Source organism: Python bivittatus, unplaced genomic scaffold (assembly GCF_059951505.1).
Source record: "Python bivittatus isolate LINGU-HERP-01145 unplaced genomic scaffold, Pbiv_v1 ctg000610_np1212, whole genome shotgun sequence".
NCBI lineage: Eukaryota > Metazoa > Chordata > Lepidosauria > Squamata > Pythonidae > Python > Python bivittatus.
This window is the reverse complement of record NW_028277088.1, coordinates 50,197,048-50,223,044: the sequence shown is the minus strand read 5'-3', so window position 1 is coordinate 50,223,044 and position 25,997 is coordinate 50,197,048. Positions and strand designations below refer to the sequence as shown.

The window sequence follows — 25,997 nt, the reverse complement described above, 5'->3', positions numbered from 1 at the left end:
CAGTCACAGAAACTCACAGCTGCCATTTTTTCTCTGGCAACCAAAATCCAACCCTGCATAATTTTCATCAAAGAAATAGATAAGATCCCAGTCCTTGGTTCTTGTACCATATACTGTAATTCAATGTTCTTTCTTCATTATCAGCTTTGACTTTAAAAACTTACCCTTTTGAGTATTGAATTGTTTTCTGTGTAGGTCCTTTCCCCCTTCTTTCCATTAAATAGGCTTTTATTAGAATAGAACACTGTAGTTGAAAAGGAGTGATATGGGGTGGAGGTAGGGAATCACACTTTTATTATGTGCTTGAAAAAAATCACTTGTATTTTAGCAACACCAGCTTGACTTTTTTTAAAAAGAAAACTGAGAGGTTTATGGTTGGCCACCATATTGCTTGTGCCATTTTGTAGTAATATCTGTGATATTCTATTAACATTCTATTCCTACCTTCTCCCTGAAAGATCCCAAATGGGGGTAGGGTATCTTTTTAAATCCTAGGTTTTAAAAAAAAACCCTGCTGATTCTTCTTTTCTCTTCTGCCATCCATACTGTCAGTGCCCTTTAAGAGTAAGTAGTATAAGATCATACTGTAAGAAGCAATAGTTCAGCCTTTGGAAAAACCTGATTCCCACTGTATTTTGCTATTGTATTAGAACGAGGTGAAAAAAAGCAAAAGTTGCTAAACAAAACAGCAAAACCTAGAGAAAAGTAGTCATTCAACCTTGTTGAACTATTATTTTTATGTTCTACCCATTCCTGGCAGATGCCTTCTCTGAGGAACCGCTGCAGAACTGACCATGAAGCCACATTGCTCTGTGAAACTTCCGATAAAAGTTACAGTAAGCTGCTTCACACCAGGACCCAAGGCTATTGCACATTCCTTTATGTTTCAGTTTGGCTCAAACAGCACCATTTTCCCCACAGCATATTATGCTCAGCCAAAGTTGGCCTTTTAAACAGACTGAAAAAATGTTAAAACATCACAAGTAAACTAAAGCTACAGTGGAACCTTGAGTTACGAATTTAATCCGTTCCGTGACTCTGTGTGATGGACTGGAATGGAGGAAGGGGGGTGAAAACGGTGCTCTCGTCTCCAGAGCAACGCTCTGGAGATAAGCGGAGAAAGCTGGCGCATCCCTAAACATTCTAGAAGATAGTAGAGAGTTCTGCCTGGGAACTATTGGTCAGTCTGAAAAGATTGATGTTAGGCCTAGCCCAAGGAACTCCTGGAGACCATGTAGGTTCAATCAGCAAGGTTTATTAGCTAGCACTTATTTACAGAATCTTTTCAGACTGACCAGTAGTTCCCAGGCACAACTCTCTACTATCTTCTGGAATGTTTAGGGATGCGCCAGCTTTCTCCGCTTATCTCCAGAGCGTTGCTCTGGAGACGAGAGCACCGTTTTCATCCCCCTTCCTCCATTCCAGTCCATCACACTCTGGTTGCAACTCGAATTGGTCACAACACGAGGCAAATTTTCCCATAAAGTTCAATGTAATTACCGTTAATCCGTTCCGGCGTCCGCGGACCACACGTCAGGGGCAGAAAAACGGCCACGGACCACGCAGCAGGGCGGAAAAATGGCCGCGGACCACGTGTCGGGCGGAAAATGGCCACGGACCACACGGCAGGGCGGAAAAACTGCTGCGGACCACGTGGAACGGGCGGAAAAACGGCCGCAGACCACGTGGAACGGGTGGAAAATGGCCGCGGACCACGTGGAACGGGTGGAAAAATGGCTGCAGACCACGTGGAACGGGCAGAAAATGGCCGCGGATCCGGTTCGTAAGTCGAGGCGAGTTCGCAAGTCGAGGTAAATTTTTGGGGCCGGAGCTGGTCGTATCTCGAAAAATTCATAAGTAGGGGTGTTCGTAACTAGAGGTACCAATGTACATGGTCACTTAAAGGTTAACATTAGAAACACTTGGTGGTAGTGGCAGTAGTCTGGTACATCCAACACAAGAGAAAAAAAGGGGGGGAGCTTGCCTTTTATTTTTCCCTTGTTTGAGACCCTTTCATTTTCGGGTTATAATATCATAATGGCAACTACCAGAAAAGTGGCAAGATCTGGTTTGGCCATGGGGGGAACTGAATGCTTGGCAAGGAAACCCTTGGAGTCTTCTTTCATTCTTAAGCCTTACTTAAACATGATATGTTACGCTTCCATGCTATAATAACACAGACACAAATATAGTTTGGAATCGAGCAGCATAGAAATGTTAGAAATAAATTATATAGTCATTTGTACTTAAGTGATCAGAACAACATAAATTACGGGATGGCCAACTGACTGTAATGCAAAAATAAATAAATAAAAAGAATGGAAAATCAACCATATAGGTTTGGTTGTGGGTTGGTATATGACACCTTGGTTATTTGATTATGGCTATTTTGATTCTTTTTTTTGTTTGGTTGACAGAGGTTTTATTATACTGTGTTTTTGTGGATTGTTGTTAGCTACATAGAGGGTAGTCATATACTGTACATTTTCTAAATAAATTAATGTTAATGTATGAATTAAGGTGCTAGAAAATCTGTCTGTCTGTCTGTCTGTCTGTCTGTCTATCTATCTATCTATCTATCTATCTATCTATCTATCTGGTAATGGTGCTAGGAGCCACCAATAGGCCTCAAGATGTGGATCCAGCCATCCTGAGGAGGATGCCAACAACTGTTCTAATTGCTTTACCTGTAAGCAGACCTGACATCTCTTTCAACACACCCTCTTCCCCATCCATCTGCACTGCTGAATGGTAAGACCTGAAGTCCAATATGGAGTTTGCAAGATCCAGTCAGTCAAATCATTGGGTTCCTCAGGAAGAATGCAATCAGAAAGTTTGTGGCAGGGAGGCTTAGATGGCTTGAAGAAATAATTGCAGAAACACAGAAAACAACTTATACAGGACATTTCATATTTTAAATGCCTCCATTCAAGAGACCCAAATAGGAAGATAGGAATAAGTTGATTTCTGAGCAACTAGATAAAATATGACCTGCATACTTTCCATTATAGTTTCAGAAGTAAAAAAAATGGGTTGAGGGCCCATGATGCTCTGAGACAGGCAGCTCCTTGTACTAATCAATAAACTATTCCATCTTTCAATGTTTAAAATGGTAGGAGATCACAACAAGGTTACAAGCAGAACATACTTCTGGCTTGGACACCCACACTCTTTACATCGCATTTTGGAAAAAAAGGCCAGATCGTACAATAAAAGACTTATCTGGAAGCATACTACCTTTTTAAGAAGTTAAACCTGACAATTTGGCAAGGTGCGAGGAAGAAGTCAATCACTTTAGTATGTTGTCTCAGTTTCAGGAGAGGAGCCAACTAACTTTCTGGTAATTTGCTTGCATGACACAGAGAGAGTTTAGCGTAGTCTCAAATAGGGCCTGTTCAGTTTGGGTCTAAAGGTAACCCCTCGTGGTTAGTTTAACAGATAATTGGGCAGAACATAGAATTCATGACCTAGACAAGAATGTCCTGTGAATAGGGACATTTATTTGGCCTCTACTCTTAGATTTATACTTAAATGGCACAATGGATTTTAACCTGGTTGATGTATTGCAAGAGGTATTTGGAATCTTGGGTTGGGCCTCTGGCCTGTCTCCTGCCTCCATTACAACTGCTGCCTACCTAAAGTCACCTTGGCGGTCCTGAAACAAGCAAGTTGCTAAAATCCAGTTGTGCAGCAAACTACAGTATAGATGCTAAGCAGGTTTTAAAATATTGACCTGGTACTCAGAGTTGAGACCAATCCTGAAATGTTCAATCAAGTCAAAAATGGTGGAGTTCTTGGGGTTCTCTGAGCTTGGTTGTTTTCTTGCAAACATTTCGTTCCGCGGCTAGGTAACATCTTCAGTGCTAGAATGGAATGGGATTTGCTCTCTGTTTATATATGGTGGGATGCCCTGCCAGTGTTGGTGGGGGTGGGGGGGTGGGTTTTGTTTTGTTTTATTTTTTCCCCCTCTGGAGTTCCTTGATTAGGGTATTGTTTACTGCTTGATTGTATGTCTGGTGGTGATCTTGGTGTTAATCTCTGCTTATCTGGGTGATTATTGCTGGTGAGGAGATGTTCTGGTCTTTTGTTTCCTTTTTATTGTCTCTTTTGAATAGTGTGTAGATGTTGTTTATGTGCCTGTTGATGGCTGCCTTGTCTGAATACCAAGCTTCCAGGAATTCCCTTGCATTTTTGGACTTAGCTTGGTCTAAGATGCTGACAGCTTCCCAGTTGAAACTATGTTTAAGTCTGTCCATGTGTTGTGAGGTTAAGGAATTTTCATCATGTCTTCTGACTGCTAGTTGGTGTTCATGGATGTGCTCTGTTAGCCTTCTGCCTGTGGTGGTAACAGTCTGTTGGTGGTTTCTGAGACGTTTCTGATGTATGGCAGTGTTATCTTTTTCATAGCTTGTGTTGGTTGTGTTGTAGTAGGTTGAGTGGTCAGGCACTTTTTGATAAAGTTGTGTGGATATCCATTTTGTTGGAAGATGTTGTATAGTTGGTCTGTTTCCTTTTTCTGCTGTTCTGGGTTGCTGCAGTGCATTTGTGCTCATTTGAATAAAGTTCTTACACAGTTCCTCTTGTGGGAGGTTGGATTGTTACTTTGGTAATGGAGTACTTGATTAGTGTGGGTTGTCTTCCGATAGACTTGGGTTTCTAATTTGCTGATGTTTCCACTGCTGATGAGGATATCCAGGAAGGGTAGCATGTTGTTGTTTTCTTCCTCTCTGGTGAATTTTATTCCTTTGAAGATGTTGTTGATGGTTTCATGTGTCTTCTCTAGTTGTTCCTTTTTTATTATAACAAAGATGCCATCTACATACCGGATCCATACTTTTGGTTGTATGTGTGGAAGTGCTATAGTTTCTAGGCATTGCATTACAATCTCTGCTATGAATCCTGACAGTGGTGATCCCATGGGTGTGCCTCTGATTTGTTGGTATATTTGTCCAATAAACTGAAAATAGGTAGTGAGGCAGAGATCCATGATTCTGGGTATTCCGATCTGGGTGTATCTGGTTAGGTTGGGTGTGTTGTGTAGTACTGCTGATAAGGATTCTTTCTCTAGTTCTGGGTTTATGGGTGTAAAGAGTGCTATGACATCAAATGAGACCATAATTTCATCTTCATCTATGTGTACATCTTTGATTTTCTAGAGGCACTGTAGTGAGGAGTTGATAGAATATTTGCTCCTTTCTGTGAGATGTCCAAGCTTTTTTGTCAGTTCTTTCGCTATGTTGTATGTTGGAGTCCCTGGTAAGGATACAATTGGTTGGAGAGGTATGTTAGGCTTTAGTTGTCCATAGAAACATGGGAGGATGGGTCTACTGTTTTCATCTGCGACTGTTCTTCTTCTGTGATATGGTCAAAACCCCACCAACACTGGCAGGGCATGCCATTGTATATAAATAGAGAGCAAACCCCATTCCATTCTAGCACTGAAGATGTTACCTAGCCTGGTAACAAAACATTTGTGAGAAAACAACCAAGGTCGGAGAACCCCAAGGACTCCACAGTTCAACCCTGAGCTACACATATTCTCTTCCATAAGTCAAAAATCATCTAGCAACTGAAAGCTCAAAGCCATGATTAAGTGTTCTGACTCTCTTTGCTAAGATGTCATAGGAACCACAAACCACTATATATACATTTTTAATCCCCTCTCACCCCTATGGGTGGTATGTGTCTTCCTCATTCTCAGGTCCTCTACCAGAGGCCTGGGAGTTTGAAGGTTCTGCGCAGTATCTTAGCTGTTCTTAGCACTGCACTCTTCTGGACAGAGAGCTCTGATGTTGTTCCTGCGATCTGCTGAAGCCACTCTTCCAGCTTAGCACTCCCGAGTGCTCCTACCACCACTGGGACCACTTTGGCCTTTACTTTCCACATCCTCTCTAGTTCTTCCTTCAGGCCCTGGTACTTCTCCAGCTTCTCATACTCTTTCTTCCTGATGTTGCTGTCACTTGGCACTGCTACATCTATCACCACCGCTGCCTTCTGGTTCTTGTTTACTACCACGATGTCTGGTTGATTAGCAAGCACCTCCCTGTCCATCTGGATCTGGAAATCCCACAAGATCTTAGCCCTGTTATTCTCCACAACCTGAGGGCTCTAATGGCATCTTCTAGCATACCATCTGATGGTACTTCACCACTGAGGCTTGGTAATCACTCTTGAGGGTTGGCTACTGGGGTTTGCTAGAAGTTATTCTATGCATCAGTTAGTTGAATGCTATAGCTATATGAGTTTTTTGCAGATGGTGCTTAGAAATAGATAATAGTAATCTCGGTGGCCAAGATCTATTTAGATTTTATTTTTTCGTTACTGCTTGTTGATTTACTACTAGCATTTCTATTCTGAATTCCAGAAAAACTATAACCAAACAGGCTTGGGTATCTGAAAAAAATGACAGCAAAAAACACTAATCACAGTGCTCTAAAAATAAAGCAGCAGCAGCCTTAAAACATTCAAAAGGAACAAGAGAAATGTAATGAAGTCTTTAGACAGACTTATGTGGAGGAGGCCAACAACCTAGATCCCAGATTGCTTAGGTAGCCTTCCCTAATGTAGGAACTTTGGCTATGCTGGCTGAGAATTCTGGGAATTGTAGTTCAATACATTTGGAAGACATCCTGTTGTGGACAGCTGGCAAAGGGCTTTAGAACCTGAAGAAGGAGTGTCACTGGGAAGCAATAGAAATTTGGTATTCCGCACACACACACACACACACACACACTCCCCTTCTTGTCCCACTGGTTTGCAAAACTATCTACCTTGCTGCCAGAGAATATATTATTTTCCAGGCAACTTTCTACTGCTAACCGTAGTTTTCTTGCCTGAAGTTCTTGCTGGGTAAGAGCTAGACGAGAGCGCATGGATGTTTAGATTTTCAAAAGCAGGGCAATTGTTTCAGTGCTACTCGTCATTGATTTTTTTTGTTTCTGTTTTTGGTCAGAATCTGAAGGTCAGCTTCTTGAAAGGAATTTCAGGGCAAATAATTGGTATCCTCAGATATTTCAGTTGAAGTAAAGGAGATTTCAGTGCCTGACACAGGTTTGTCTTTTTAAGATTGCTTGGGGGCTGGTAAGTGGTTGTCATGATTTCTGAACCTGGCATACAAAAAAGAACATTAAATCATTCCGAAGAATGAATGGAACAATAACAAATGGAATAGCAGAGATTTTATTTAAAAGGTCCACAACCCAGTGTTCAAATATCTTGCACAACATTTCCATTCAGTGCAATTGACAAATGGAAGAGAGATGCTAAAATCCAGAAACCTGTCACTGAACATCTGAAAATCCAAAGTGTAGCCTTTAAACTTGCATGAGTTTATATGCAGATGTGAAGTCATGTAGTTTAGGATAATGATAGCAGTGTCTCTTTCCCAAGTTAATGTGCAGTACCTGCAGTCCAACAGCTTATATGTCGTACTCATAGCATAATCTTAATATAGTGACTTTGACTTTTTATTGATTTGTTAGAACTGAATATCCATCCTTAGAGTGACTCTGGACCCTGCTTTTGAGTTACAGAACCTGGTTGATTTTTCCAACTTTGTTTAAACTTCACACATGACTCCTGGATTGGCACTGGGCTCTCTTTTCAGAAGCACATGTTTCATAAAAGGGACACATGTTTCAAAATCTCCTGCCCTCTACAGCGGAACTAGTTGATTTCAAAACATTTTAGGCTGGATCCTGGTTTGGACATTGTGCATCAATAGATTTTGAAAATAAACAGTTTTTTATCAGAAAAGACCTGAAATGCAGAGAACTTTGGAAAGTAAAATTCGACTTTGTATCCAAGAATCTCTAGATTAGGGATGTAAGAATTTTGTAGAGTAAAAATTTGGTTTTATGCCAGAAAAGCCCTAGATTGGAGTAATAAGCAGTTCTAGATAAAGGCTCTAGATCCTTATCTAGACTTCACACCTCTATCACCAACCTGCTGGTGGTGTCAAAATCAAGGGTGGCAGACAACTTGTCAGATGTCTATAGAACTCTGGTTGCCAATCCCCATCTTAAATGCCAATAAATTATAGGATGAATGTAGAATGCTAAGAAGACTTCTGCTGCTCATTGACCTCAGTTTTCTGCTTTCCTTTGTTGTTTACTTCAACCCAGACAAATTCAGTCTCCTCCCTCTTTTTCTTCACATCAGAAGAGAAGTGATGACAATTGTACTGTTCTACTAAAGTTTTGACAAAAAAGCTGGAATAGTAATGATTGATTGTGTTTTAGATAGCAATCCTGACTTTCTCTTTCAGAATTTCATATTAAATTCTCTACGGGTCCCTGTGTTTGATAACAAAAGAACAGAAGTGAGCACTGGGTCCCAGATGAATATCACATATCATGAATCTCTTCACAGGACATATTCATGGCCAGATCATCTCTAATTCAGGAGATCCGTGATTCTATCTCCTACCTACTACTCTGCTATTCGTTTACCTCACCTCTCTGCCTTCCCTTTGTTTGTTATTTCAACCCACACAAATTCAGTCTCCTCCTTTCTGTTGACATCAGAATAGAAGTTAGGACAATTGTACTGTTCTGCTAAAGCTTTGACAAAAAAGCTGGAATAATGATGATTGATTTTGTTTTTTAAATTAAGCCTCTCATGATGACTGCCAATTTTATTTATTTAATGGTGATCTCATGCTACCTCGCAGTACGCACTGTGATCTCATACTACCTCACAAACAAAGTACTAGTAAATTGCTGAGCAAGCTAAATTGCTGAGCAAGCAACTTGTTGGGCTACATTTGCCGTTTGGCATTTGGGAGTGAGAACTTTTCCCATTCACTGCATCTAAAACTTTACTTTGCTTCTGGAAAGTGTTTTCAAGTGGTTTGTGCCTCTTGTGGTATATAAGAGAAAAAAAGGTGCTTAGATCTAAAGACTCCTTGGTAGTATGAACATATTACATAATGCTAAATATTGAAGTAAAAATCATTAACTTGTACTTAAATAATGAAACTTCGATAAATATAATGATGCTAACTTTAATACTGAAGTAGCTAATTAAATCACTTGAGAATGTAATGGAGCTATAGCTAAAGTCCGGGAAGATTGACTGATTTGTCAGTTTTACTGAGCATTTCTAAAGTACCCAATAAAATCATTAAAGCTTTGGTTCCTGTAAGAAGAGATTGCTAGCTGTTGTAATAGAAATAGTAAAACTGAATTGATTAAAATGCGTGGATATGGTCTAAGTGGCTTGATAGAGTGTAATGCACTTTGTATTCTGATTGTCATGTATGACAATCAAAATACAAAGTTTTTTTAATTTTTGTTTTAATTTTAAAAAAAGTTTTGATGATGCAAGCAAAAAAGCTAAGGGGGCTAATTTCACTCTGGTGTTGATATTTTCCAAAAACAACATGATGATTTCAGAACTTAGAGACATGATTCTCCCACAAGATGCAGAGAAGGAGCAACTCTGTAGGGAAAACCAACATTTTGAAGAAAAACTGAAGAGTGAGAAATTTTTAGATAGCAATCCTCACTTTTTCTTTCAGAATTTCATATTAAATTCTGTTTCACTCCCTCCCCTGGACACACTTTATACAATGTTCTGGATTTAATTACATTGCCTGGAAAAAGGTTGGGGGAGAATAAGAGGTGACTCCTTTGAATTTGTTCAAAAAATTCTGGCTCTCCAAACATCTGCAGCTCCCTTTATTTCCTGGAAACCTCTCAATGAGGTCTTGTTCTCTAAAAGACTTTCACTTCCAGAAACACTGTGTTTGATGAAAGCAATAGCAAAAGAACAGAAGTGAGTGCTGGGTCACGGATGGGTTTCAGACATCATGACTCTCTTCACTGGGAATATTCGTGGCCAAATAATCTATAAAGCCAAGAGATCCATGGCTGTATCTCCTACTTAGTGAAGAAATGCACTGATAAAAGGCTGTTCCCTCTTTTCCTCAGCTCCAGGCCAAATAACTAAGACCTACTTGCTTTTGAATTGGTTTTTAGAATCCAGTTGAATTCAGTAGGATTTAGAGATGTTTTTGTTGCTATGGGGAATGTAGGTAATAGCTTTTTGAGATAATTTAATTGATGGAGTAACATGGGGAAGCAACAGTGTCTCCCACAGGGGAAATTTGTCTCACCCATCTGCTTTCATTAAAAGATTTCCCATGTCACTTATAGGATACTTCCAGATGGAGATTGCACCATTGAAAAGTATTTTAGGAGTCCTGTGAGGGGGCAAGAGAGGCATGGGGAGGGTTGGGGAGGTTGCGCAGGGGTGCATGAGTGGCCGGTGCAGCATAGGCGTGACTTTCTGGGGAAGCCAGCAGGGAAGGTTGCAAATGGCAATCACATGATTGTGGGGCACTTGGCAACTGTTCATAAGTGCGAAGGGATTGCCAAGTGCCCTGATTGCAATCATGTGACCGTGAGGGTGCTGGGATGGATGGAACTCTGAGGAGTGTTCGTAGCCACCATTCGTTCAGTGCCATTGTAACTTCAAACTGTATGTCAAGTCCATAAAGTCCAAACCCCAATTTAGAAGAATTCTCGTGAAACCAGGTCTGGTTCAGATAAATGCTCCTTTATTGGTTGGTACATGCAGCTTGAAGCAAAGCATTGCTAAAACTAAAGCCTGTGTAAATTTCCCTCTACTTATTCCCCCCCCCCCCGCTACATTGGTGCCAAATTTCTTTCTCACAGGATGGTGGCCTTGTACATTCCTCCCATTGATAACACAGTTCTTCCTGGCCTTCAGGCTACCACCGGTTTTGTCTGCATTCAGGTCTTGCTGTAAATTCCCATATCAATGTAAGCGCCTCTTCATCTCAAAGCAAACCCCAAACACAACTATTAACTACCATTCCCCTCCCCCAGACACAAATGGCAGAATCAAATCAAGCAAGCACCCATTGACTGCTATAGCTTTTTTAAATTGACATTTGATTGATACAGGTTCTGACATGCTGCCCCCTCAAAAAGGTCCCTCTTCACCTCGTTAATCTGGAAGCCTGGAAAATAATAGGTTAAGGTTATTTATATATATTACATTTTTCCAATCATTTTACTAAGGTTTGTCTGGATATTTTTTATAAAACTCTAAGAGCAAGTCAGGTGCCTTAACATGTTTCTTTGAGACCCTTTAGCAAAAGATTTACGGAAATGTTTCCAATGCACTAAATACTGAATGTCCCCTCTATATTTTCTAGAGTCCAATATTTCCTTGACCTCAAAGTGCTGTTCTCCTTCAATCATAATTGGTTCTGGGTTAGGCACTGCTGATCTCCACTTATCAGACTCCTTGTATGGTTTCAACAGTTCACTGTGGAAAACAGGATTAATCTTCCTTAGGGTTTTAGGGAGCACTGAAACGGGATCAATTACTTTTTCCACTTCAAATGGTCCTAGAAATTTGTATCCAAGTTTTTTGCATGCTTGAGATGATTTTAGATTCTTAGTGGATAACCATACTTTGTCCCCCACTTTCCAAGGTTCATGTGGGGCTCTCTTTTTATCTGCTTGTTTTTTATAGCTTTCTCTTGCTTCTGAAATTGCTTCTTCTGCGATTGGCCACAATTGTCTTATTCTGTCCCCCCATTCATCCACTGATTTAACTCCTGTCTTTTCATGAGGCAGTTCAGGTATAGGTACAAAGTCCTGTCCTGATACAATTTTGAAAGGGGACAGACCTGTTCTATCATGTACAGCATTATTGTAAGCCACTTCTGCATAAGGTAATAAGTCCACCCAATTGTCCTGTTGATAGTTTATAAAGCATCTCAAATATTGTTCCGAGCCCGCATGCCTCCTCTCCATTGCTCTGTCTGTCTGAGGATGAAAAGAAGAACTCATAGCTTGCTTGGATCCCAAAAGTTTTAAAAATGCCCTCCAGAATTTTGAGGCAAACTGGACCCCTCTGCCACTGATCACTCTTTCAGGACAACCGTGTAATTTGTACATGTGTTGAATAAACAATTCAGCTAGTTTAGGTGCTGAGGGGATTGCTTTACAAGGGATGAAGTGTGTTTGTTTAGAGAATAGATCAGTCACAGTTCAAATTACAGTCTTTTTTCTGCTCTCTGGCAGATCCACAATAAAGTCCATTGCAATCTCCTTCCAGGGTCTGGAAGGGCTTGCTACTGGCTGTAAGAAACCTCATGGCTTCCCCCTCTGCCTTTTTGCCATCACACAGACAGGACAGGTATTTACATAATCAGCTACGTCTTTTCTTATGGAGGGCCACCAAAACTGCCTGCGCAGTAGATGTAACGTTTTGACAAAGCCAAAATGCCCTGCTGTTTTATCATCACGGCCTCTTTGCATTATCTGCTTATGAGCCTCTTGAGATACGTAGAGTCTATATGCTTTCCACCATGCTCCCTCCTTCTGGGTTAGTAATTCTTTATTTTTCTGGAACCATTCATCCTTTTCCAGGAAGCTATTTAAGTCTTTAAGTAACTCTGACTCAATGAGAGGCTTTGTGGCTTTACTCTGTGATCTGGTGACCGCTGCTGCCATTTCTGGCTCCCTCCGTGTGGGGATTATTGTGTTGAGGCAGTCTTGAAAGAGCATCTGCCAAAAAATTCTTTCCCCCAGGGAGGTACTTTAAGGTGAAATTAAATTGGCTGAAGAATTGTGCCCATCTTATTTGTTTGGGAGACAATTTCCTGGGTGATTTTAAACCCTCTAAGTTCTTATGATCTGTCCAGACTTCAAATGGCTTTTCTGCCCCTTCTAGCAAATGTCTTCAATTCATTAAAGCCCATTTTACAGCAAAAGCCTCCTTTTCCCACACCAGCCCCCTCCTCTCAGTTTCAGAAAACTTTCTGGATAAGTAAGCACAAGGTCTTAATACTCCTTCATCATCCTTTTGCAGTAAGACTGCCCCAATGGCCACATCTGAGGCATCTGCCTGAATTACAAAAGGCATTGTAGGATTCGGGTGCTTCAGAATGGGTTCAGCCGTAAATAATGCTTTGAGGCTTTCAAAAGCCTCCTGACATTCTTTTGTCCAATTTAAAGTGGCCCCTGGTTTTTTGGCTTCTACAGTGTTCTTGTCTTTAGTTTTTAACAAGTCTGTTAAAGGCAATGCTACTTGGGCAAAATTAGGAATAAATTGTCTGTAAAAGTTTGCAAAGCCTAAGAAACTTTGCAGTTTGTTTCCTGGTTTTCGGTGCCTCCAGGCTATGACATCCCACACTTTACCGGGGTCCATTTCCATTCCCTTATTGGAGATTCTGTATCCCAGATAGTCAATGCAATCTTTATGGAATTCACATTTGGACAGTTTTGCATATAGCTGTGCCTTTAGCAGTTTTTTCAACACTTTCCTGACTAATTCCACATGTTCCTCCATGGTTCCTATGTAAATTAAAATATCATCTAAGTACACCAACACTCCTTTGTAGAGGAACTCATGCAACACCTTATTAATCAGTTGCATAAATACCTCGGGGGCCCCTTTTAATCCGAATGGGAGAACTTTATACATATAATGTCCAAGGGGGCATCGGAATGCGGTTTTCCACTCCTCCCCCTCTTTTATTTGCACTCGAAAATATGCATCTCTCAAATCCAGTTTGGTAAAAATCTTTCCTTTTGCCAAATGAGATAACAAGTCTTTCATTAATGGTAGTGGGTACTTGTTCTCTTTACATATTGCATTTAACCCCCGATAGTCTGTACATAAACATAAAGTCCCATCCTTTTTTTCTCTGAACAACACTGGCGCCATTAGGGGGGACTTAGCAGGCACTATGAAGCCTCGGCTCAAGTTTTTGTCAATGAATTCCTGCAACGCTCCCATTTCTTTTTGAGTCACTGAGTACATTTTTGGGGTTGGGTACTTTTCTCCTGGCTCCAGCTCAATCTCACAGTCAGTGGGGCAGTGTGGGGGTAATTGGTTGGATTCAGCCTCGCTAAAAACTTTCGCCAAGTCTCTATACTGCTTAGGGATTTCAGCAGCCCCTCCTGCGTGGGGTTTCCTCCCATGGCGTTGTTCATTAATGGCTGCTAACCCCAGCTCCATATGTTGGCAGGGTTCTACCTTTTCAACCTCGCTCATGCCATTTGGAAAGGTCAGAGTCTTTGCTTGCCAGTTGACGCTTGGGTTCCACAACTCTAGCCAGGACATTCCCAAAATGAGGGGGTAATGAGCAAGTGGTGCCACCAGGCACTTTAAAGTCTCCCGGTGCGTCCCGACTCTTAGCTCAAAAGCCTCTGTATAGTAGCGTATCACCCCCCCCCCCCACTGCTGTTCCATCCGCTTGCCTGAAAATTATGGGTGTTTTTAGCTGGTGTACTTTTAACTTTAATCCAGTGACTAACACAGGGCTGATTAAGCACCTGGAACACCCTGAGTCAATTAAAGCTGTAAACTTGGCTCGACAAGTTGATTGCGGCGCCCGGATTATCACTTCAGATGCCATCGGACTCACCTGGATGTCTTCGATCGATTTGCTCGATCTTGGCTGGTCACGCCTCGGGCTTCCCACCTGCTCTCGGGTGCAGTTTAGAGCAGGTGGCTTGTGTTTCCCACCGGCTGCTTCTCTTCTTCCTCGCTGTCCAACAGGTATTGGATTACAAACCGCTCCTCTTCTCCTCCTGCTGCCGTACCTTTCCTTGTTGCTTTCGCTGGCTTCGCAGGTTTGTCAGCAGATTTTGTTTTTGCCGTGGCTTTTAGAGTTGGCTTTTTAGGGCATGTTGAAGCGAAATGCCCCTCCTCGCTGCAGATGAAACATGCTTTCCCCACTGCTTGCACCATTACTGACGATTTTATCACCCTCATTGCCGGTTTCATCGCTTGTTGTCGTGTGGTGCTCTGTGGCCTCCATCTTGCCTCCGGTGCCTGTGGCTTGACTTTTGCCAGCTGCGTCTCCAATACAGAGACGTGGGTGATCCATCCCGCCAAGGTTTCTGGGCAACCTCGAACCACTGCCATCTCGAATAGCTTTTGATTCAGCCCCTCTTGGAACAACTGCATGATGAACCCTTCCGGCCAGTCAGGGAGCTTTGCAGCTAGGCATTTAAACTCCAGCGAGTACTCGGTTACAGAACGAGCCCCTTGCTTTAGCCCTCTGATTGTTTCTGCGGCTTGCATGCAGGCACATTGGTCTTTGAATCGGTTGCATAGGGCAGTGATGAGTAGGTCAAAGTCCCCCAGTTCTGATGCCTCTGCTTCATTCAGGTCGTTCACCCATTCAGCTGCCATGCCTACTAGGAAGCGGGATACATACAGTACTCTCCAGGCATCGCTTGCAAAGAGATGTCCGCATGTGCCCATGCAGATTCTCACCTAGTTCAAGAAGGCAGGCAGCTGGGCTGGGTCTCCGCTGTACTTATCCTCTAGATCCCATCTTTTCAGTAGGTCCCCCTCATCCTGATAAGGCCATTGGGCTGCTGGTTCCTGGGCTGCTGGAAGTTGTAGACCAGCTCCCTGGCACCTGGTCAGGGGCCCCTCTCCTCATAGCCGTACGGGGCTCGCCCCTGCCGCTTCCCAACCTTGCCTTGTTGGTGGCTGATCTGGAGGTGGAGGAGGAGGAAGGGTCGATGGCTTCATTAGTGCAGTTGGGGAGGGCTAGATGAACTGCACAGCCCCCTGTCTAGGTCTGGAAGATTGTGCGGGGGGCAGAGCCATAGGTCCCAGCTTGCCCATTGCCTCCTGCTGCTCGAGGAGTTTTATACACTATGCTCCTTCAGGGTGCGTACTTCGCCTTCCAGCACCCGCACTCGTCGCCCTTCATCCCATGGTGCTGTAAATCCAGTCACTGCCCCCATGGCTCTCGACCATTGTGGACGTGCTGGCACCTCTGGTAGGAAACCTTCAGAGACATCCCAAAAGCTCAAGTCACTCGGTGGGCCCCAGCGGTGTGCCAGACACCTTGTTGGGTCTTTTGATTTGACCACAAATTACGCTTCTATGGGTTGAGGGGGAATATGCATCTCCTCGACCACTATCTGCAGGGAGCTTGTCCAGCTGTCTCCCCCAACTGCTCCAAGGTCCAATCTGGTAATATCCGCCTCCATTTGCAGTATTTCTCTCTCTTCCTTGGTTGATAACTCAGGCGAACTTTTCTGTAGTTCCTCTGAGGCCATTATAGGTTGATGGAGTTTCCACGTAGAGTCACTCTCTTGGGTAAAATCCAGTATCAAGGAGTTTTAGCAAAATGTCAAGTCCACAAAGTCCAAACCCCAATTTAGAAGAATTCTCGTGAAACCAGGTCTGGTTCAGATAAATGCTCCTTTATTGGTTGGTACATGCAGCTTGAAGCAAAGCATTGCTAAAACTAAAGCCTGTGTAAATTTCCCTCTACTTATTCCCCCCCCCCCTTGCTACATTGGCGCCAAATTTCTTTCTCACAGGATGGTGGCCTTGTACATTCCTCCCATTGATAACACAGTTCTTCCTGGCCTTCAGGCTACCACCGGTTTTGTCTGCATTCAGGTCTTGCTGTAAATTCCCATATCAATGTAAGCGCCTCTCCATCTCAAAGCAAACCCCAAGCACAACTATTAACTACCATTCCCCCCCCGACACAAATGGCAGAATCAAATCAAGCAAACACCCATTGACTGCTATAGCTTTTTTAAATTGACATTTGATTGATGCAGGTTCTGACACTGTTGCTGAATGAATGGTCGTAGGTCGAAGACTACCTGTAATTCAGTGAATATTAGTGCAAAAGTATAACCATAAATATACATTGACATTGGTGGATCTAAGGAAGCAATTACTAATCATAGGATGTTCTTTGGAGGTATGGTAGATAATTCAGTAGAAATTATCCAGAGGCCTCTGTTGTGAAAAGGGCTAATTCTATGAAGGGGATAAATGGAAAATATAGAAAACAAATCTGCCAATGTCAAATGTTTTTATGCACATCTATAGGGCAAACACATTTGGAGTGTTATATAAATAGTAACACTTATCAAGAGACTTAAAGCTGCCCCAGTCATGCCAAATTTGAAAGTAAGAGTAGTATTGAACAGGAACAAAATATCAGTGTAATGTTCCACTAGCGCAAGGGTTAAGGCTTGCAGCTTTTAAGATTTGCAGCTTGCAGCTTTTAACATTTAAGAACTTCAGAGCTGAGGAAACAGACAAAGAAAAAAGTTAAGTTAGCCTTGTCAACCCCAAAGAGCTCAGATAGGAAAATGTTTAATAAAGCATTAAAATGATTGGCTTCCCACATCAATGTGAGAGAACCCACTACATATCTAGCTCCCCTCAGTGTTTTGGAACCACAGAAGCTGCTTTGTATATTGACTGAAACACCCCCAGGAGCAGTAAAAAAGCTATCACGCCTGCCAAGCATTTACTTATAAATCATCTGATTGAATCTGCTGCTTCAAAACAAATCCCTGGTTTATTCTGTGAAGATATTATAATGAGATGATCAAAGCTTCATCAAACTGAAGCACTCCTTCAAATCTTTGTATAACAGAATATTCATAATTTCAACATTTACAATGGTACTGGCCATTGTATTTGAAAAAAACTATTGGCAATGGAGTTTGAGATAGTTTGGTATTTCTAACAATGCAATCTGGTACTCGAGTACTAAGAACCCCACTACATTCAATGTGAGTGAAACAGTAGAGAATTTACTCCAGTGCTGAAGTGCCAAAATTTTTCAGCAGAGATAAGGAGGAACAAAAGAGCAGAAGGCATAGTATGGAGACAATTGTTAATTTTTCACAACTGAAAACAGTTGGAGGAACATATATGCCAGCTGCAGACTGGTGTAACTGTGAATCAAGCAACTCCTGGAATAATGAAATGGACTTGGATATAGCATAGGGAAGGGTAGCGCTTTTAATTTTGAAGACCATTTTTGTTACCAATTGAAATTAATTTGACGACACATGCACCCATTTCCTGATCTATGTTTAAATTCAAATCTTTATTTCTGTCATCGACCATTTCCTGATGTATATAAAGTAAAATAACATTAGAGCTATAAACATGTATGATTCCAGTATGAATAATCTATCCTATAAGCTATGGAAAAATAACTAAAAATTAGAATGACAGAAACAAAACTAGGAAATTACTATATCACTAAAATTCTTGTATAAATATCCTTAGTAAAAAGACTAAATAAACTTCAGTTTGGTATACTGTAATGCAACATAAAATAGTGTGAGATAAATGTTAATACATAAAACACAATAGCAATAAAAACTAAAAGGTAAATAAATAGAGATAATCAACAATAATATATATCAGTATGCACAAGTTCATTCTTCTCCTTTGCTTGCTGCTCTTCATTCTAACGATCTTGAACAGTTTGCCCTAGGTCACCAGTGGCATCTATAGCAGATGACAAGGAGAAATTAGGCAATGAATAGATTCATTTGAAGTATAAGGAAATAAATTAAGCTTCTCCTTCACTCCCAGTAATCCTGCTACAGATCACTGGTGGGGAAAGCAAGCAGAATTCTCAATGGATCTGCAAGCTGCAAAAAAATATGTGTAAACTCGGCATGTGACCCAACAGTTGCCAACCCCTGATACAGACCCAAAGTTGGCTCTAGTCTCCTTCCCTGTGGCTATTCTCTTTAGGGACCTTCATCTTAGGGCCACTGGGCAGAACCCCACAATAGCTTCATACCTGCAAAGCACTTCATTGCTAGAGTAGGAGCCTTTGCAGCACTCTACTGCAGAGACAGACAAGGGGGCACCTCTGCTAATTCTGGCTGGTCCTAGAAATCTAGACCTGTAGATCAAGATGGTGAAAATTATTTCCTTCCAGGGTCCTTTGCACTATATCTAAAGCTGGGTTGCTGTTGCTTCACTTTAGACATCCTGATTGACCTGGTGCCAGCCTTATGGTCCCAGTTCTAAACCATTGCAGCTGACAAAGCAATGGGCAATTCCCTTTCTTCTATTCTAATTCTTGTTCTTTTGTGTCCTCTTTTGAAACTTTTCCTGTCCTGGCTGATTTTAACAGAGCTCCAGTTGCTAAACCAGGGCAGATTTTTTAACATGGGTGTAGTATATGAAGGCAATCATGTAAAATAAGTAAAAAAGAGTAGAGAGGAACTTGTATCACTATTGGTTTCCTTTTGCTAGATTAGACTCTAAGATTATGTTTATAAGACTATTCTTATAAATAGTCTTATAATAGTCTTCTTACTGTATCATTTTAAAAGGGTTTTTAAAAAGTTTTATGTGTGAGATTCATCTTAAGTTTCCTTTGCATTTTAGAAAATCAGGATATAAATGATGATATAAACAAATAAATAAAACTTGACATCCAGAGCATAATAAGCAGTTATCACCACTTAATAGAAAAATTAACTGTTTGTCTTCTTTCATATTCCCACACACTAGTCAACATCGCAAAATTGATTATTGCAGTGGGTTCAACATCACTTCCCATAACCCAGAGCCTTAAAATTTATCACTTCTGGAGGCCACACTTGAAAAGACAGTTACTACTAAATGTTATTGTGTTATTGTACCATAAATGTACATATTTCTGTAAAAATATTTCAAAAGAGCAAAAGAATCTTAGTTTCTATCATTATATTGTTACCATTGTTGTTCCTAGTCACAAACATGTAAGTATTACTCAATATAAATACCATCTAAAAATATTTAGATAAATTACAATGGATGTTTATGGACAATGTAAATAATTATTTTTAGCTGGATGTTACATATAACACAATAACTGACCAAATGTTGAATATCCTCCTCCCAAAAAAGGAAAGAAATTAATGTATTATACCTCATTATACTTGCAATCCTACATATACAAATCTACCAGTAAGTCTCATGAATGAGACTTTTAAATAGATATGTATAGGACAGGTTTTTGAACTTCCCCCTGCCAAAAAAATGAATAAATAAATAAAGACATGTCTATATGCTTTTGGAGTCAGAGTCTCTTGACATCAAAGCAGTTCTCCTTAACTAAGAATAGTGTTCCAATTTTATATCAGATGTTCTGATTTTTACACTGATATAGCTCATGGATGTATGAAGTAGCTAAAGACCCTTTAGGATCACAAATGAATACAGAAGACAAATCAAACTTTGTGGATGTATGGCAAACTGGTACAGATACTAAGAAACCAGAAGAAGAAAGTCTTGAAAGGATGAAACTTCAATTGCTGGAAAATGGCCTAAAGAAGGAATGGCTTAAAGCTTCTGTGGACACTCTCAAAGCCCAATATTCCAAAGAATCCAGACAAAATATACTGGGATGGCTTTGGGAATCTCTGAAAAGCCTGAAAGAGAATTCTTCTCTACCTTCAGACGCACCCAAGCAGCATGGCTTATAGGATCTGTGATCAATCTTCAGAAGGAATGTCTTGTAGCATCCAGGCAGGATGTGAAGGAGTGGCTGGATGTATCCATGACTCATCTCCAAGAGGAAGGGCCAGAATCATCCCATCGAAATGAAACGACCTGTGCAGAATACTTTACAGTGTCTTCAAGGACCCATAGAGAGCCTCTTATCTTCTGAAGCACCCAGACCAGTTCTGGAAAAATGGCTTAAAGACTCCTCTAAAAATCTTGAAGAGGAATGTCTTGAAGCATCCAAGCAAGGGGCAAAAACAATTCTTGAAATGTCTATAAATAATAACCTCGAAAAGGAAGTACCTGAAGTACCCCATCTGTGTACTCAGGGAAGGCTTGAAGCATCTATTAAAGGCACCCTGGATTTCAAAGAACAGTACTCTAAAGCATCAAAAGCAAGCGTGGCAAAGAGCAGGGAGAGAGTGATTTTTGTAGAACTTGCTTACTCTGAAAGTTGCTTAAGGAACGAATGGCTTCACGCTTCTGTGGCAAGTCTCCAAAAGCATGGTTCTAAAGCATCCCGATTGAATGTGCAACAACGTTTATGAGCATCTCTGAAAAGTCTCAGACAAGAATCCCCTGAAGAATCTAGAAAGAACCTGGAGGAACGGCTTAAAGAAGCCCAAAAATGTCTTCAGAAGGAATGTCCTGAAGCATCCAGGCAAAATGTGAATGAATGGCTTGATATCTGCATGAATCGCCTCCAAGAGGAAGGGCCTGAAACATCCTATCTCAATGTCCAGAAGTGGCTTGTAGCATCTATGAGAGGTCTGCAGAAGCTGTCCTGACTTTTGAGCTGGCAGTTTCTGTTTCAGCAGAGATATTTTGAACCGTCTTGGAAATGGCGTGCTTGCACAGTTCCTAGTGCGTCAAGTATGCACAATATAGGAATATGAAAGAGGTAGCATGAACAATCATAAATGAATGAGTTCCTAAACAGGGAGTCAGTGTTCTTTTCTACCGTTTTGCTTTTAAATCTGAGTACAGTGTGTTAAACATCTCTGCTGGCAGTTTTAGCATTAATAAATTGAGGAAGAATATTTTATGTGTGTTACACTTACAGTATACCATAGAACACAGGGTCGTATCACCTTTCATTATAGAACAATACAGAACTATCAGATACTAATTATTAAGTTATATTTTTAAATGGCTATATGCAAACCCTGCATGAAATGTATGCATTTACTTTGTAGTTTATAATTAGATGATACAATCTTAACATGAAGTGTGAGTCTATGCTAAAACCTGATTCAAGACATGTAGTGCATGCTTCTGGGGAGTATGATATACCGGTTCTGGTATTTGAATAGCACGCCTCTATTTTTAACTTCTGATAGGATTTTAAACTTTAAATTGTTTCTTTTTTTTCTTTTAGAACATGAAGAAAATGCTGTAAATGGGGAAGATGACAAAATTTTTAAAAAATCCCTATTTTGTGGAAACACTTTTATGGTTACCAGCTTGATTTGGACTTTCTGAAGTATGTGGAAGATGCTGTGGAAGAAGGGAAATACTATTAAAAAATTGAACATTCAGAAAAAGCAGAAAGTGACACCACCTTTTGCTACTATCAAAATCACTTCCAATCAGTCCAGTAGATCCACATCAAATGAATCTCTTTCTTCATCCACCAGTGATGAAAACAAACATTTGTTTCTGCTTTTTACACCCCAAAGCCAATTTGCAAGGGCAACTTCTATAAGGCCATCCTTGGCATTTGAGGCTTCTCTGAGCTTCTTAACTATCCCTGAAAGCAAACCATTACTTCCTCCTTCACCACAGCTGCCTAGACATGGCCTTTGAGTTACAAAAACTCTCATGGAAACATGTAGGAGATTGGAGCAGGAAAACATTACAATGCAGCCCATCCACCGAGAAATTTGGAAGCCGAGGCTTTCCAGTTTTGGAGCCATAGGCTCAACTGGCTCACTTCCTTCTTTTGTAGGATCCAGTAGCCAGGATCAGATGTGCTAGCAATTTCAGAATGGCTATCAGGGCAATGGAGGCTGTCATCTTTAGCTAGCATCCTCTCTGGGCAGTTCTATTCAGCATAGCCCCTTGAGTTCAGGCATATCAACACCTGTGACCAATGTGAGCCCAGTGCACCTGCAACATATCAGGGGACAAATGGCTATTGCCCTCAAGCATCTCAAGGAGCTGGAAGAGCAAGTCAAAACCATCTCTGTGCTCCAAGTTAAGATTGCAGTACTGCAGGAAGAGAAAAGACAGATGATGGCAAAGCTCAAAAGCCAAAGAATGGCCAATCAGAATGACACAGGCACTTTCAGAAAGAGGTCTTACAGTGCAGGAATGCAGAGCAGTGGGGGCATCTCTCATCAGAGGAGGTGGGGAGACTGTGAAGAAGATATGGGGAGTGTGGGGCATAGCTCAGAGCAGGCAGTTGACTGCTGAAGTGCAAGCATCGGAGAAGAAAATCCAGGACAGCAGTTACGATATTCCCTCTAATATGCCAGAAAATCGAGCAAATGTAGCAAAAGAGAATAGGTCAGTTGCTGCAGGTGCAGAGGAAAATATGAATGATTTTGTGGCATATAATAGAGCTTTGAGGGCATGCAGGGATGTAGCAGTAGGAACAGATGTGAAGACTAAAGATTTTATTGCTAGAGTGTCAGAGAGATGCTTGGTCTGTCTACCGAGAGAGAGAGAGAGAACTTCAGCATCAGACTATTGAATCCCTTAAAGAGAAAATCTACCAGCTGGAGGTTCAGTTGAGGGAAGCCACTTATGACGGATGATCAAATTAGTACTCTATCATCTATCAACACTGTCATGAAATATGCAAGCACCGCTGCGCAGCTTAGATGTACCAAAACAGTGCATGGACAAACCTACTACTACAGGTAGGCAGAGTTTATTGAGTCTAAGCTGTTTTAGAGTAGCCTGCCCTAAGCTGCCACTTCTGAATGTATGGGGCTTTGCAGTTCCATAGTACAGTGTCTGGGAATTATGAAATCAGTTCGATTCCTCTGAAGATCGCTAAATATTGTTTATTTGTCTCTCAAGGGAACAAAAAGACTAGAAAAGAGATCTTGATCTGTAATAATCAACAGGAGTCTGGTAGCCCCTTTTCCAGCTACCCAATTTTATTTAAACACATAAAATATTGTGAGCTACAGCTACACAATGTTTTATGCCTTTTAATAAAATTGGGTAGCTGGAAAAGGGGCTACTAGTCTCCTTATGATTTTTGGCTACCATAAACTAGCACAGCTGTCCTCCTATGTCCTAATAATGGAGTTGACATAAAGGCACCAGTGGTGTCAATGCATGGTATTTAAGTTAACAAAAAATAATGGATTTAACTAGGGAAGATGTCAAGATCTAGGAGACTCTATGGCATGCTTTAAGGGCAGAATGTAACTCAAAATTATGACAAGAATTATTTTATACAGTAGAATGAATAATAATTACGATGTGTACTTCTGTGAACATATAATATTGGTTTCCCTTGCCTTTTTGCTTTCCAAGTTCACATAATGGAATCAATTTCTTTTAAATACTGCTTGATTATTTAAAAAAAAAAGGTAGATCTGTTTTCAAAGTGTTGCTGTAGATACAGGTACAACCTGTTATGCCAAACACAGTGAATATTTGTGTAAAAGATAAGGCATGCAGGCTGCATCATTATTTGTAACTGTTTGTGTCCTAATTAGTATAATAGGACTACACAAAATCTTATACAGCATAATAGTTGTCTAGGCTTTTGCATGATTCATCTGAACGGAGACCACAACTAATAAATTGTCTCGTCCTCCTTTATAAGAACCCTTGAACAACATATGTACACCACTGCCTCTATTCGCTTAGGACCAGTTTTGGTTACATGAGCGGCAGTACCATATTTAACTGAAAGGAAGATGAAAGTTTTTTCCCTAAAATAATTGCTTTCAATAGGGGAGGACATCTGCATTCTCAGAATACAGGCAGGTGCTATCTAAAGAGCAAAGTCATTTCTGCCTCCCTGAGAGTAAGGATTCCATTCCTTGATTCTCCATTCCTAGCCTTTACCGGCATTTTTCTAAAGTCCTTGCTCTCAGGCCCTCCAAAATGGCTGTGGTTTTCCCCCTCTCAGTCTCACTGCAGATGCTCATATTCCACAGGCTTTGTTTTCTTCCCTATCCAATTAATTACTTTTTTATTTCACCTCATTTCTGTTTAATATTGTTCTCCTTTTTCACCTTCTTCTCCCAGTATTCTAACTTGTTCCCCTTATTCTGTCTTCATCCAAGAATCTACTCTGTTGCTGTTTCTGCTGGAAGGAGCAAGGAGAATCTGTGTGAATGTCTGTGCTTTTGTATGTAAGAGAGGGGTCTGGGCGTGAGAGAGAATGGTTTGCATGTCTTCATGGAGTATCAATTTTTATGAAAAGAACGTCTTCTTTTGCAAGCAATTCATTTTAATCACTGTTATTTAATTCAGACTATATATTTATGTGGCCTCTGCTCTAATTTGAGAAAGATGTATAATAAATTGTTAATACTGCATGAAGGTTATGATAAATATCTTGAGCATAATTTTGTAGATGAGGTTCCCCAAAAATACTGATATGCAAGGAAAAGTTTTCCAAGGAGGAGAGATCCTCTTTAAAAAAAATCAGAATAATAAATAGGTGTTAGCATGCTATGATTTTTGTCAACCATAGCAATTATTGAGACTATATCTCCAATGAGCTGAAAACATGAATCAGCTGCTATTGGGGCATTTCTCTTATTTCTCATGCTTTCCAAAAATATTAAGGCAAAATTTACTCTTATGTATAATGCCATCATGTTTAGTACAGGAGTAATATGTAAACAATGTGTTATTTTAGGCCAAAATAACACTTTACTGATTTGTTCAGTTCTTGATTTCTGTTGTTTCTCCTGTTTCTTACTTAATTTGATGTTGATAAGCAGCAATACTGATAGTGTAGTAAAGATTGTATAAAGCAGTTTTTAAAAACAGGATTTAAGGGACTGTGTAAGTTTTTTGTTTTAAAATCTGAGCAAGAAAAAATGTTGCCTTTCTTTGCTTTAGTCAAATGTACCAAAAACAGTTCCTTGAATACTAAAAACTTAGTAACTAGTTGGATGTATTTTCCTTCTTGTTTTGCCCAGACCTCATACTTAAAGGCTATACAATGAACAATTAGCCATTCTATCAAAGCATACATTAACAGTAGTTTCATGCATCAAACAAGCATCCATGTTCTTTTGCAATCTGGGACTGTTCTGCAGTTGCATTCCCATAATCCTCAAAGTGTTTTCCTTTTTCCTGGTAAGGAAGTAGCTGCAGTGGAAACTTCCTGTTATCCACCTGCAATTGTTTAGGGCACTTAACTAGGTGAAAAAGCAAAACAAAACTGATGAATGCTCTGCCTCTTATTCATGAGGAGAAAATGTGAAAGATAAATTCAGCTTCTCCCAGCTGCCTTTAGTGTCTTCCAAGAAGTTTTCTAAAACTAGGAATTGGCATTTTACTCCATTTCAAGATATTAATTATTTGTATAATCTCTTAATTTACTTTCCAAGCTAGCCTTTTATGGCATGCTGCAGATATATCTACAGGAAAAAACTAGAAATAATTCTAATTGATATGATAAAGGGATATTGTGTCTCCTTAATGTTAAATATTATGACAGAAGATTGACTGAGGTGTTTTTTAAATCATATTATTTATTTTCACTCACTCTGGTTCTCATAGCTTCT

General features: G+C 40.5%; 1 pseudogene; it reads left to right on the top strand.

Annotated features, from left to right (window-relative positions):
• Window positions 1–20,978: 20,978 nt before the first annotated feature.
• Window positions 20,979–23,045, top strand: LOC103061240 (KN motif and ankyrin repeat domain-containing protein 1 pseudogene; annotated as a pseudogene).
• Window positions 23,046–25,997: the final 2,952 nt, after the last annotated feature.